Raw genomic sequence first — 15,250 nt, 5'->3', positions numbered from 1 at the left:
ATCGCTCCCAAAGCCTACGGGCTACATTACTGCTTAAGACCCGGTCGCCTCTCCGGCACGGGCAAAAGTCAAAGAAGAGTAGACTATGAGTCACTCCCAAAGCCTAAAGAGCTACACTACTGAACTGGCGGAGACCTCCTCACCTTACTGGCAGCTCGCCACATATAGGCAGCTCCCAAAGCCTAAGGAATTGGATCAGCACTTATAGCTCATCGACTTACGGGCCAAAAGAAATCTACTCCCTTCGCTGAGTTACTCTCAGCTCGGTAGTGGGGGGCAACTGATGAGGGCAGATTTGGCCCTCCAGTGAAATTGCGACACGTGGCACCAAATGACAACTAGGCAAACACCCAGGCAACAACTTACCAAGTTGGTGACCCCGGGCACCGCTCTGGCTGGCCTAGCGCGACCTGCATGCGGCCTACGAGCGGCCTGCACGCGGCCTGGCGCGGCCCGCGCGGCCTGCACGCGACCTGGCGCGGCCTGCACGCGACCTGGCGCGGCCTGCGCGAGACCTGGCGCGGCCTGTGCACAACCTGGCGCGGCCTGCGTGCGGCCTGCGCCAGGCCCGCGCGCGGCCTGCGCGGCCGGATCAGCCTGCCACAGGCGCCGACCTGGCAACCTGGCCCGGACACAGGCGCCGACCTGGCAACCTGGCCCGGACACAGGCGCCGACCTGGCAACCTGGCCCGGACACAGGCGCCGACCTGGCGACCCGCCGACTGACACAGGCGCCGACCTGGAGACCCACCGACTGACAGGCGCCGACCTGACAACCTGCCCTCGACACGACCCGCCGACTGACAGGCGCCGACCTGACAACCTGGCCTCGACACGACCCGTCGACTGACACAAGCGCCAGCCTGACGACCTCGAGGAGTTCACCACCGTACCCCGGTTTTGACGGGATGTGACAAGTCACCTTTTGGAGGCTTTTCACCCACCTAACCCGCGAGGACTCGGGTATATAAAGACCTCACCCCCCAAAGGATGGGGGATGGGAAAAAAGGGAGGTAATCCTGCTCTCTCTCTCATTTCTCCAATATCATCTTCAAAGCTCTCTACAATCAGAGTGCTAACTTAAGCGTCGGAGAGACCCCGCCGGGAAAATACCCCCGGGTCCTCTGATTCAGTTCTCGCAGGTCCCTCAGCTCCCGTCGCCTACAAAGGAGAGGAAATCACCTCATGCAGGGGGTAGTCGGGTTGCGCTGCACCAAAGAGCCCCACCGTCTGAGTTGCAGGCCGCGTAGGAGCAGGTCGAACGACGAGCTCGCCACCGGGCAGTGCATTATGGAGCTCGCCACCAGGAGTTCGCCACCAAGGAGTTCGCCACCAGGGAGCTCGCCACCAGGGAGCTCGCCACCAGGGGGCTCGCCACCAGGCAGTTCGCCACCAAGGAGTTCGCCACCAGGGAGCTCACCACCAGGGAGCTCGCCACCAGGCAGTTCGTCACTATGGAGCTCGCCACCAGGGAGCGCCACCAGGGAGCTTGCCACCAGGCAGTTCGCCACTAGGGAGCTCGCCACCAGGCAGTTCGCCACTATGGAGCTCGCCACCAGGAAGTTCGCCGCCATGGAGCTCGCCATTAGGAGTTCGCCACCAAGGAGTTCGCCACCAAGGAGCTCGCCACCAGGGAGCTCGCCACCAGGGAGCTCACCACCAGGGAGCTCGCCACCAGGGAGCTCGCCCCCAGGCAGTCCGCCACTAGGGAGCTCGCCACCAAGCAGTTCGCCACTATGGAGCTCGCCACCAGGCAGTTCGCCACCATGGAGCTCGCCATTAGGAGCTCGCCATTAGGAGTTCGCCACCAGGGAGCTCGCCACCAGGGAGCTCGCCACCAGGGAGCTCGCCACCTGGCAGTCCGCCACTAGGGAGCTCGCCACCAGGCAGTTCGCCACTATGGAGCTCACCACCAGGCAGTTCGCCACCATGGAGCTCGCCATTAGGAGCTCGCCATTAGGAGTTCGCCACCAAGGAGCTCGCCACTAGGGAGCTCGCCACCAGGCAGTTCGTCACCAAGCAGCTCATCTCCAAGGCACGTCACCACCAAGTCAAACAACGAGGTACTTAGCCAAAAAAATTTATACATCACAAAAAATGGTACGTGACCAAAAACGGTTACAACAACAATAAAATGGTTAGGAGAGAAGGATGGAGGTCCTTGGAGGTTAGCCCACTATCTGACAGAGGCCAGAGACATCTTGGGTTCCTTGCATGTCAACCATAATTGGGTTCCTAGGGAACTAAATTCTATAGCTGATCAATTGGAAAAATTTGGATCTGCTTGGCATGGTGGTACAGAAAAATAAAATATACCTCACCTAGCCTAGGGTTGTCAATGGCCTCTAAAAGTCTGATGTCTGTTCTGACATCCAATCCAATTATCTTGGATTAGGATTATGTGTTTACATAATCGGATTGTATTTGGATTTTGCAATCTGCTTTACTGGATGTGGATTTAACTCCATCCAATCCAGTTAAAATCCAAATTCGATTATATTATAATATTCATTGATTTTAATATATAAATTTAGATAATCATATTTGAAATTATAAAAAATATAATTGTATATTATATTATATATGAAAATATATATAATATATTTAGTATGTCATATTTATATGAATTTATTAAAAAGTTATCAACTTTTTAAATTTTTTCTGTATTTCAAAAATTAAAGCAATGTCCGATTAAATTTGAATCAGATCCAAGTCCATTAGGATTCAAATTCGAACCCAGGATCTTCAAATCTGATCAGAATTCGGATTGGATTCAGATGTCATTTTTCAATATTTAGATTGGGCTCAGATATTGTTAAATGCAATCCATTTACAGACCTCACCTAGCCCACTACTCCTGATTTACTGATTATCTATAAGTGGGATCAAGTGCTGGATCTGCAATTGAATGCACATTCATCAAGCAAGCATGTAAGTATGGTCAGCTACTAATAAATAACCAGCAGGTCCAAATGCATTTTCTGCAGCCTTGGTTGAAGCATTTTATTGTGACTGACCATAAAATATACACACAATTCCTATAGTTTTAAAATCAAAAGACCAAATCATCTGGTCTTTTTGATTTGATCACTACAACTAGGGTTGTAGACATGAACCCCCTCTTGATGTGCTCAATTGTTTTAAAGTCAACTGCTGATCATACTTGTCAACGCATCAGGTGATTCTGGGTGACAGTGGGGTACCTAGTTGCCTAGGTGGGCTCCTAGGCAATGCCAAGATGATAAGAATTTTATAAAATAAAGATCTAAGTTTTTGATATATCACTAGTTTTATATACCATTCAGCATACATATCATTTGAAAGAATAACAATTCTTGTGGTTAGGGTGCAACCAAAGCATTAATGTGCAAAAATCATGCGACTATTTTACTTTATAAGAAGCTTGCTTTCCATAATTTTTATAGTGAGGGAACCTCTATTTGTACTAAATTTAATGCTTTGGTGGCCTTCAGATTTTCTTATCTCACAACATTTTGGAAATAGTGGTTTAGAATGATAACCAATGTTTGTTTGATATATTCAATGAGAAAATACCCACACCCTTGGCAAGTTGGCATCTAGCAATATATCTTTCAAAAAATAAAGAAAACAAGTGTTGGCATGAGCCTTTCCTTTTCTTAAACATTAAAACAAGGCAACAAGTGTACCAACTTCATTGCTAATAAGGGTATCAATGAAGAAAACTTCTATGATTATAATACCATCAATGAGTTTCCAAGCATGGCAATGTTGCTACATGCTTAAAGAATACTTTGGTATTCCGTCTATTTGTGTAGGTCAATGGTCTTGTTGGTTTATGATTGGTTTTTTTTTCTATTTTTTAAACCTTGTATTGGGTTAGGATGAGAGAGTTAGGTTGTGTGCTCTATTTTTGGGTGAGGTGCTTATTACTCTGATAGCCTCATCTGGACTGACTCTCTACAAAACTCTATTGCCCTGCTTATTGAGGCTGAAGGTTGATAGATTTAGTCAATCAGTTGTAATTGAGATTTTTTACCAATGAGAAAATTAAAATTAGGGGTGCAACTTGAGTGGGGATCAAAAACACTTTATAAATTGGATCCTAATGAATCCTTGGCTACTTTCTACAGAAAAATAAATTCCTATGAGTTGATAGTAGTGACAGTACCCACTAATGAAGTAGAGAATTATCTAGTTTTTGTAGTGAAGTAGAGAAAAATTTTTGCCACTTTCATTTTTTATTGTGTTTTCACCTATAGTTTCCCCACCAAATAGGGCTTTGCTTACAAGATGATGATAGTAAGGGAAATCTATGAGTCGAGAAAATAGTACATAACCAGTAAAGAAGAAACCCCAATAAAATGTTAAATAAAAAACTCTTTAAGAAACCTAAATTCTCCATCTCCAAAAATTTGAACATGAAGACAGATATATATTCTTTATTCCACAAATGATTTCTTTATGCTTTGACATACCTACGTTTGAATTTGGCTTGACCTACTGCCGTGTTTATGCTTCAACAATCTAATGTCTCTTGTATTTTGGGCTTCACAAAAGATTGGGGTACCAACTAGAGGCTGATGGATGAAATCCCTGCATATGAGGGGAAAGAGAGGTGAAGATATATAAATAAAGATATCTCATAAGAAAAAAATATAAAATCAGAAAGGAGAGAAGATGAATATCATTCGCACAAGCAAGAATGGAGTACTAGGAACAAATCTTCTGGCTTCAACTCAAACCCTCTAGTTTCAAATCTTCAAATCTTTATACACAAGTTCGTGGGTTCAAATCCTTCTCTCTGAGCATATATTCACAACCGATCCACAGTTATCTTGAAATCTCCACTCTCACATCCACAGTTCTCTTGAAATCGAAGTCTATGCATGGCTTCTCACAGTTCTCAAATGATAAGTTAAATGGAGGAACAAAGATATTGCATCGAGATTCAAGGAAAGGATGATTTAAAGTGAGAGATATTCGTCATTACGTTTAACGAATCCCTCCTTCGGCGCGACATAGCTGTTTTGGCGGGACCCCTGTTTCACTGGTCAATTGGTTATTATTTTCTTTTTTTTTTCAAAATAATAACTGCCGGGACTCATCATGCGGTTACGTTATATGGCCTCTTAAAATTTGACCGTCGGCCCCTACTCAAAACGTGAGCGGGCAAATTTGTTCACTGATGTTGTTGGGATTTGTTGGCATGCTTATATGAAATTTCATGTAATGTAACAGATTTTTTCAAGAATCAGTGGTGCTACAAGTGCCAAAGGTGCATAGGATACCTTGAAGGAGGAATTTCAAGGCAATGCCAAGATACCTATTATTAAACTTCAAACTCTTAAAAGGGATTTGGAGAATATGAAAATGAAGGATTTTTAGACCATTAAAAATTATTATTCTAGATTAAGAGAAATTGTCAATCAATTAAGAAAATTGTGGATGAAAAAATATTAATTAGTGTGGTAGAAAAATATAATCCAATAATAACCACTATTGAGGTGACAAAAGATATCACCACTCTCTTAGTGACATAATTAGTGGGGAATCTTCTATCCATTCAAGTGATGAACGACATATGTGAAGGATGCTTGCTTGGTAAACAAAATTGAAAATTGTTTCCATCAAGCACTGCATGGAGAGCCAAGGCAATCCTGTAGCTTGTACATACAAATGTCTGTGGACTAATGATAACGACATCCTTCGAACAAATCAGGTACTTCATTCTCTTCATTGATGATTGTAAGCGTCAGAAAATGGGCTCACTTGTGAGTTGGGCTGGAGACGGAATCGCCACCCATCAAGTAAATGAAAAAGAGGTGATGCAACCTCCAGGATTTACATTGGAAAGCACTTTTAATTTATTAGTTACTTCAAAGCCCGAGGCATCGGCTAACCAAACTGGGTAAAACTCGGATAGGAGAGGGAAGAGATTAGACACCCATCTACCGGGCCCAATAGGTGGGGCTCACATGGGATTCCAAACAAACCAAATTAAAGGAAGTAATTCAATAACTAATTAAGAGCAATTAATAATCAATAATGCTGAGCGAAAACATGAGCAAGCCACCACAAGAAAAAAAATCTAACTAAATTATTTTATTTTAATTTATCTCCCCTTTTTATTTAATTTTATCATTTGTATATATTTTTATGAAAACCATTTTTATCTTTATTTTTTTATTTTTCTATTTCCTAATTTTTTTAATCTTTTAATTTGTATTATCATTTTTTTTTTTACTTCATTCCTCTTTCAGTAACATATCCTCTCCTACCACCTAAGTATGTCCGAGTTGGCTGCCTAATCCTCTCGATCCCTTTCATGCTGCTGATTCTATATAGGGAAAGATCATTTCTACGTTGTTACCTATCTCCCATTGTCATCCCGGTTCCTCAATTTTTATATTTTTTTATTCTTACTCTTTTACAAGAATGATCTGGGTGGTTATAGTCGGTGTATCTGAAAATTTTTGTTAGGAGGAAATTAAACACACACGATTGGGCCAATTGTTAGACAAAATAAAACAGATCTGGGTAGACTTCCAGACTGACGAATCAATTCAACAGAGCTCCGTCATCGGTTCCGATGACTTCCCCGACTCTGGTCATTCATCATAAAACATAGGTAGAATGAAACAAGGAAACAAGAAAGCCATATAAAAAAAAGAAACATAGAGGCATATCATTACGATAATGATAGGAATGGAGTAAGTGAAACAAAATCAATTAGTTAAACACTGGTAATGATATATGAAACAAACTTCTACGGATTACCTTACATGATTAACTTCTGTGTAAGTAGAATAAAACAAGAGAAACTCATTGAGGAACAATCAGAAATTACAGCTAGAGAATTGTAAATCAATCTGTTGAGTGAAGAAATGACTAAACATCAAAAATCAACAATTGGGAGAAGAAAATATGAACCTAAAGGCATAAGCTTTAGTTGCGTTTTATCTGTTATAGAAGTTGGTTCGATGGTTATACCCATCACCAATATAGACGAAGGATTCAGTACATTACCAACTCACTCGGAAGTCTCAGTAACAGAAAATGAAAATAGTAATAAGAAGAAAGAAGAAACGAACACCTTCGAAGTAAAAATAAAAAATAAAATAAAATAAAACCAAGAACAGGTCGTACCAGGTTCAAAATATTGTAGTTAAGAGCAAGGTTCAAAATATCGATACGTATCAGGTCGTACCACCGATACATATTGTAACGAGGCCTTTTGGATTCTCCCATATAGGGGGTGTTTCGGGTCGGCGAGTCTTTTAGGGGGTAGACTAGCCTTATACCGGCCCCTTTGAACTAGATTCGAAAAAAAAAACAAAAAAAAAATCGATACAAGTCGATACGCCTTTTATATTTTATTTTCTCACCTATCCTCATTAATCTAATAAATCAAAAGAAATTTGCTTAGGGGTGATTATTTCAATCCAACTCAGGCCAGGTCCACATCACGTCCACAAATTCTACTCCCATACAAATCTCATTTATTTGTTTTATATTCAAATTTTATTTAATTGGTTAATTGTCATAAAATTATAATTTAAGCCTAAAAACTAAATTTAATAAAACATACTAAAATTATTAAAATATTAAATTTTACTAAGCTTTTATCTAGGAACTATTAAAAATTAAGAAATCAATAAAAATCAGTAGTTCACAAATTAAAAATTCAAGTGCGTTGAATTATGTTTAAAATAATTAATATTAATAAGACAATTAAAAATAATTTTTTTGAAGCTAAATGTATAATTTTGTTAAAATGAAAAAAGAAAAGGGGAAAAGTAAAAATAATAAGATAAGTAATAATAATAATAATAATAATAATAATAGTAATAATAAAATAATAACTATAAAATTTATTAAAAGTAATAAAACAAACCATTTGCATTCCAAATAAAAATTTTAAAATTTAATTAAAAAATAAATCTAATAATGGCACGATTAGAAATATCATAAGGCTCCTTCTACTTAGGGATAATATTTTATGATTTAGCCTAACCTAGCTAGACCTATAAATTTTTATGCTCAAGCAATTATTTTCTTCTGAGCTAGGTCTAGCATAGATTTCCACCTAGCCCACAAATATTGTAGGTAGTAGTGCTTTAAATTGATCAAATTTAGATCGGATCCTAGTGGACCCACATCCACATTCAATTATGAAATCTCCATCTCCACATCTACATCTAATTATTATGTTAGATTTGGGGTCAAATGCAAATTTAATCTGCAACCATTTTATTGTGTTTAAAATGACAAAAAAAAGTTTTAAAATGTTAATTATTTTAAAGTGTATATGTATAATAAATGTATATAAATATAAAATATTAAATTTATCAATTATAAATTTATATAATTGTACATAATATCTTTATGTATACATAATTATACTACATATATACATAAAATAATAATTTTTATTGAACTTGGATTTTAGGCAGACTGAATGATGTTAAATCCACATTTGATCCAATTATTAATTGCATACTAGTTCTAACATCCAAATCCAGGATTTTCAGATTTAGAGTCAAATCAGGTATCAGACTTTTGGAGTCTATTAATGGCCCTACTAGGTAGGTCCAAGCTAAGCAACCCCTAAGCTCAACCTGGAAGTTATATATGAGGTTCAAAATATTGATACAGGGTGATATGTCGATAGTGTGTATACACTATATCAGTACTCTTTTTTTTTGTTATTTTATTTTTTTTTCAATTATGGTTCATAGGGGCTGGTTTAAGGGCAATCTATCTTCTGAACCACTTGTCGACCCAACCTCGATATGATACGTATCAGTCGATATAGCCTGATATGTATCAATATTTTGAACCTTAGTTATATACATATATATTTAGATAACAAGTTTCATATAAATATATAGATCAGAAATTTTATATATTTTTTATAATAAACTAAAATTATGTAGAAATTTTAATTTGTAAAAGAATCATAGCTTAGTTAACATAGGCAATCCGGTACCTATCCCAAGCCTAAACAAACATTATTATGCTTGGGGGTGTGGGCTAGGCTGGGCTAGGAAACCTTAAAAACTATTAATACACTATAATGATTTGGCCTGAGATCTTTTATGTTTTTTTGGTTCATTAGGCTATACAATGTGGGTAGCCCATCCCCATAGCCATTCAGCTTCAATCTTAATAATTTTTATCTAAGTAGTAAGAAAACCCAAAAATAATGCATGCTTGGATTGTACTCGGTTTGGTTCAGTCTAATTACAAATGTCACATTGCTCTTAGGGGTGCAAGTTAGGGGAAGGGTCAAGTCGAGGATCAACCAAAGCCCAACCCGAAGTCTTAAAACTTGAGCTCAGGCTTAGATTAATTTAATTATGACTAAAAATGGTAATATATAGATTAATTTAATTATGACTACAACCAAATTTTATATATTTACTAATATTTAAGTAACATTTACAAAAAATTGTAAAATTTAATCATTAATATAGTATAGTAAATAAAATAAAACATGAACAGATAATATGAAAAATTAATTATTTTATTAAATAATTAGTAGTAGCTAACTATTTTTGTTAAAAATTATTAATATAATTAACACAAATTACTAAACTATTTTTGTAACAAATTAGTAATATAAAGATGAATTATTTTAAACAATATTGCATTCCTTCCTTGTAATGGTTATTGATGCTTGTTGTTACACTTTCCCTTGACAAATCCCTTGAATCCCACAGGTCCTTGCTAGAATTATATTATTTTAAGTGGAAAGTTTTAAAGAGAAAACAATGGTATAGGTTTCGGCATAAGTTGGCTACATGGTGTTTTTACATTCTTTTCGTAAAACAGTGATAATTAAGATTGGGTTCAGTTCACTGAGTTGATCACATTTGAACATGGTGTTTTTGGTTTTCGAAGGTTACTTTGGTTCTCCATTTGAACATCTGAACACATTTTTGAATTCTAAAAATTGATCTCAAATCTCAAAGTTTAACATACCTCTTTATAAATTTAGATCCAAATTAAGAGTTTAATTGAACTATAATGTACAGTATACAAGATATATCAGCCCAAGGTACAACAGTAGTGATCTCACCGGGTCCAAAAAACACTCAAAACACAAGCGACCTACCCAATTAAAGATCCCGCCCCTCAACAACAAGAACTCCATCCATACAACCATTCATCGGCACCTTACCATCACCCTAGCTAGCTAACAAAAACTAACACGCCTAGCAACTTGAACCCTTTTGCTTTTGGGCTGTGCTTGACGAATGCATGGCATCCTGCTCGACTTTGCTAAAAACATCCTTTGCCCTATGTTGACCACCAAGAAAAAATAAACCCCCAGTTTTTGACACTTGATCAACCGCCTCTAATTCTGGTAGCTCAGCACCATTACCTAATCCTCCTCTCCTATATGGTGATTAATGTAGGGGTGGCAATTGGGTGGGTTTGGATTTGGGTTGAGTTTCAATATAACCTATCCAATTCATCAATTCATTAATGGCCTATTTAAATAAAGTTAAATGGATTCACCTAAATCCGTCTACCGGCCCAAACCGTTAACCATTATTCTAGACATTTTAATGGCAACAGCTTGATGATTAGGTAAAATGCCTTTGTAAACCGTACCTTGTCCACCTTGGCCTATGACGCACTCTTCATTATAATTATTGGTTGCCAGCTTTAACTCTTCGGTTGAGAAGATTTTTAAGAGATTTGAACCTCCATTAGATAATTGTTGTTGTAAAAGGAAGCCACCATTTTGCTCAAAGTATTTCTCTTTCAATTTCATGAGCTTTCTTTTCCTTATGATCAAGTACAGCCAAGAAATACAGATGAGTAACAAGAAGATGCCAAAGCTTATACCTGCATAGAATATATATATCAATCATTAGTTAATGACAGAATAACCACTGTTATATATGTTGTAATTTTCTCAAGGAACAACATCTCATAAGTTGACTAATAAAATCACCTTTTTTATGAAAAGAAGAAAAGAAAAACTAATCATAGAGCTGACAGAATCTATGTAATATTTCTTTTTTTCTCATTTTTGGTTTAACCCTTACAACATCCCGGACATATACATGATTGAGGGACTTCCTGGAAGTAGCTATGAAGCTAATTAAAATGGCGAGGTTCCGAGAATATCGGTTGGCCGGTGCCCTTTCGGATGTTTCTTGAGTTGTTCAGAGCAAGGTTTTCTTGGGTTTTTGTGTTTAGCTTCTGGGGTGACAACACAATTTTGTCACCATACCCATCACCGTCAGGGCCATACATCATCAGTTGCGGATGGTCAGTGGCTGTATTGCACAACAACTTGAATTCATCTCTATAACAGCTTGGATCATCTCCAACGAGGCCAAACGGGTATGGAATGCTGACATTTCAGCATTTACTTTGACAACCTAACTTTGTCTCTAGAGATGTTGGAAAGACTTGCAATTGTCATCATCAAAATTTGTTATAAGACAAGGTAAAGGAACACGGTTAAAGCCATGGTTTTTAAAATCGAATCGATCAGGGGAATGGTTACCGGTACGAACGGTTTGAGGCCGGTTAATTCTGACAAAAATAATTTTAAAAATTAAAAAAATTGGAAAATGGTCAAAACCGTTCAAACGGTTAACTGGCTGATTCAACGGTTTGTTGATCAAAATCAATGGTTTTAGAGAAAAAATCAGTTTTGGGAGAAAACGGAATCGGTCAGATCAAGTGACCAGTTCCCGGTTTTTCCGTTCCAACCGTCCAGTCCAATTGGTTTAAAGCATATTTCTGTTTTCTTTCCAGTTTAAAAAGGATTTTTTATGTAATTTTGAAAAGGATTTAATACTGATCTTATGTGAGTTCAAATCAACCCCCCACAACGTCTCACAGCACATCCTGCCGTGTATTGGGAATATCTCCCGATGATAATAACAGGAATAATGATATCATCATCGGGAGATGTTTCTAATACACGGTGGAGATATGGTGTAGGACGTTGTGGGGGGCAGTCTTGTCTTATGGGGAGCTGATTGTCTCGTCTTATGTTGAACCTTTTTATATGTGCAGCCTTTTATCTCTTGAAGTTATTTCCGCAAGGCCTCTCAACTATCTTATCGATTTCACGGTTTGGTTTTAGGTTTGCATTTGGGGATACTCAGTTGTTTATGGCTATGGTTTCTATCTAATTGTAAAATATAGTTGAGTTAGGGTGATTGATAACTGTATGGGTTCTATGTTTTCTTTCCAGTAATTTTCTTTTCAAGACCGAGTATGATTTAGTAGGTCACTTGGCAATCAGTATCCCTCCTTCATATGGGGTCAAAGCCACATTTACATAAGATCGTAGGGTGATCATGGGCCTAGGTCTAAGCCTAGACCTGGCCTTATTCCAAACTCATGCTTAGCTTGCATGGCTTAGCTAGGCTTTGAGCCCATGACACAAAAGATAAGGCATGGGCCTAATCTAATTCCTATACTTGGTTTAGCCTCTCCATACTTTTATAGATTAAGGCAAAGCCTTCATTCCCTTTTTGAAGCAATGTGAGACTTGGAACAGTCAATCACTATTAAATGTTGTTCTAAATCCTACATTCCTTGCAAAGGAGGCCTTACCTCTGAGGACAACTCTCTCTCACATTTGAGTTGACTCGTGTGTTGACATGTGGCATATGTATATGATAAAATTTGTATATTTTAAGTAAAATATTTGACATCTAATATGAAATTCAATATATATGCATATATAACATATAAAATATAGTAAAAATTTATGGAATATTTATACTATTAAGTATTTAATTTATTGTATATCTATACTATCTTCCTTTCTCCTTCCCCTTTCCCGCCTTCTCCTTAACTCTCTCTCTCTCTCTTTTCATTATCCCTCCCTATCCTTTACATTAAGTCACATCACTAAGGAGCCTTACTTTTATTAGTCCCCACTTTCCAATTACCTAAAATATCTCTCTCCTAAAGCCTCTTCCCAATTACTTTTATTAGTCCTCACTTCCCAATTACCTAAAATATCTCTTTCCAAAAGCCTCTTCCCAATTACTTTTATTAGTCTTCACTTTCCAGAGCTAGTTGAGGAACGGCTAGTCTACAAAGAGTCGAAAGCTCCTGAGATTGGTAACTAAGCATCCCTGAGATGAGACTTCGGAAGACACTTCGGCCAAGCAAGCCGAAGACAAAAGATCTTAACCACTCCCGACCTCAACCATGGTAAGACCAAGGCCTGCACCTTAAAAAGAAAGAGAAAAAGGGTAGCAAACAAGCTCGGGACCAAAAAGCATACTTCCATTAATTAGCTGAGATTTGTACATAATTCTAGGCTTGGCATATTGAGTTGTTTATACAGGAAAAGAAGAAAAAGAATGGTCAACATTGCAGCAACAAAAGTGGAATATAACAAGACATGAACTCAGACTAGTATCAGCAACAACAACCAACAGGCACTTCAATCCTTCGGCCTCTTCATTCTCCTCAGGCATGTCCATGGCTGCAGTGTTATCCTTTGTAGGAGGAGTGGTAGCATCGTAAGGGCCCCAGCCCTATGCAACCTCAGCGATGTCGGGGAAATGGCGTAACACCTTGTTCCGAAAGAGATTGAATCCCATCTCAAAAAAATGCACAACAAAGTTGTCCATCACATACTAGTACTCCTTCGAGCCCTTGAACTGAGCAACCACCTCCTCACTTGCACCTAAATAAGCATCTAACCAGTACAAGTCGTAAGATCGGAAAAGAAGAGTTTGATAGATAAAGAATTGAAGCGACGAAACAAACTGGCCTCCTCGCTCATCAGCCTGGCATGGATCAATATCGAGAAGGACATGTAGCACATCACGTCAATCTCCTCAATCATGCCTATCGCTGCCCTCTACTCCTCGGTAAGCCGGGCCAACGCAAGCTGCAATGCCTTAGTGCTTTATAGAGGATGAAGTCCTGACCAACACCTTGATGAGGTCTTGACCAACACCTTGATGCGCTGCCTCACCGAGAAGTAGTAGTACCCTTACTGGTGGTGCTTCAATTGAAGGAAGTAGGAAACCATCCCCAAGGTAAGCTCGACATCATGGACAAAATAGTAGGAGATGAGGCCAATCAGGAATCTAAAGGAGTTCGACATCAAATGCGCTAGTAGTACTCGGTACCACTATAACACCCCGACTACTCCCTCGTGTAACGGGAACCTTAGCCCGGACTCTAAACTCTTCTCGTACACATAGAGCTCGTCCGGCCAAGCATGTGTGGGCCCCTCACCAGCCTTCGGACACTTGAGCTCATCCTCCTCAAGAATGTAGTACAGCGCTCGAATCCAAGCCATATCCCAAAGGTTCAAACATAATGGGGTGGTCCCAAATCGGTGACCCCTCCGCATAGGAAGCTCGACCTCAATAGATGACGGCCCCACCTTAGCTTCCTCGGCTCGGTAACCCTCTCAGAATCTAACCCCCCGAAGTCTTCGGCCTCAGTCCCCTGGCCCTCAACCTCGGCAACATCAAGCTCAGTAACCTCGGTGTAAGACCCTGGCTCGGACTCAGAAGAGGAAGCACTATACTCGGAAGACAAATTAGAGGAAGAGGAAAAGGAACAGAAGGACGAGGAAGACATCTTACCTAGCAATAAGAACGGAAGGCCGCGGAACTGAAGCAAACACCGAGCACCGAAGACTACTCCTCGTCGAGCTCTTCAAGTGACTTCTTTTGCAAATGACAAAGGGGAAATGCTCTTCCCCCCTATTTAAGGGTTCTTAATAGTCCAGATCAAGACAAGATCAATGACAAAGATCAAGTGCTGCTTTGATAAGATCGGGAAATGAATAAGAATTTCTGCCCTTCGCACACATTCATCGTAAGGGCACCTTACATCACCCTAGCTAGCTAACAAAAACTAACACGCCTAGCAACTTGAACCCTATTGCTTTTGCGCTGTGCTTGACGAATGCATGGCTTCCTGCTCGACTTTGTTAAAAACATCTTTTGCCCTATGTTGACCACCAAAAAAAAACTAAACCCCCAGTTTTTGACACTTGATCAACCGCCTCTAATTCTGGTAGCTCAGCACCACTAATGGCCTATTTAAATATAACAACCTATCTAATCCGTCAATTCATTAATGGCCTATTTAAATAAAGTTAAATGGATTCACCTAAATCCGTCTACCGGCCCAAACCGTTAACCATATGAGAACTTTAGTTTTAAGAAAATAGCTTAAAAGCTAAAACCAACTCATTTTTAACAACTTGGCGGTTAGACATGGACGCCAATATGTTTTTGTTTTCTAACAT

This window comes from Nelumbo nucifera, chromosome 5, assembly GCF_055504915.1.
Source record: "Nelumbo nucifera cultivar China Antique chromosome 5, China Antique-T2T, whole genome shotgun sequence".
Taxonomy (NCBI): domain Eukaryota; kingdom Viridiplantae; phylum Streptophyta; class Magnoliopsida; order Proteales; family Nelumbonaceae; genus Nelumbo; species Nelumbo nucifera.
Note: the sequence above shows the minus strand (reverse complement) of the source record.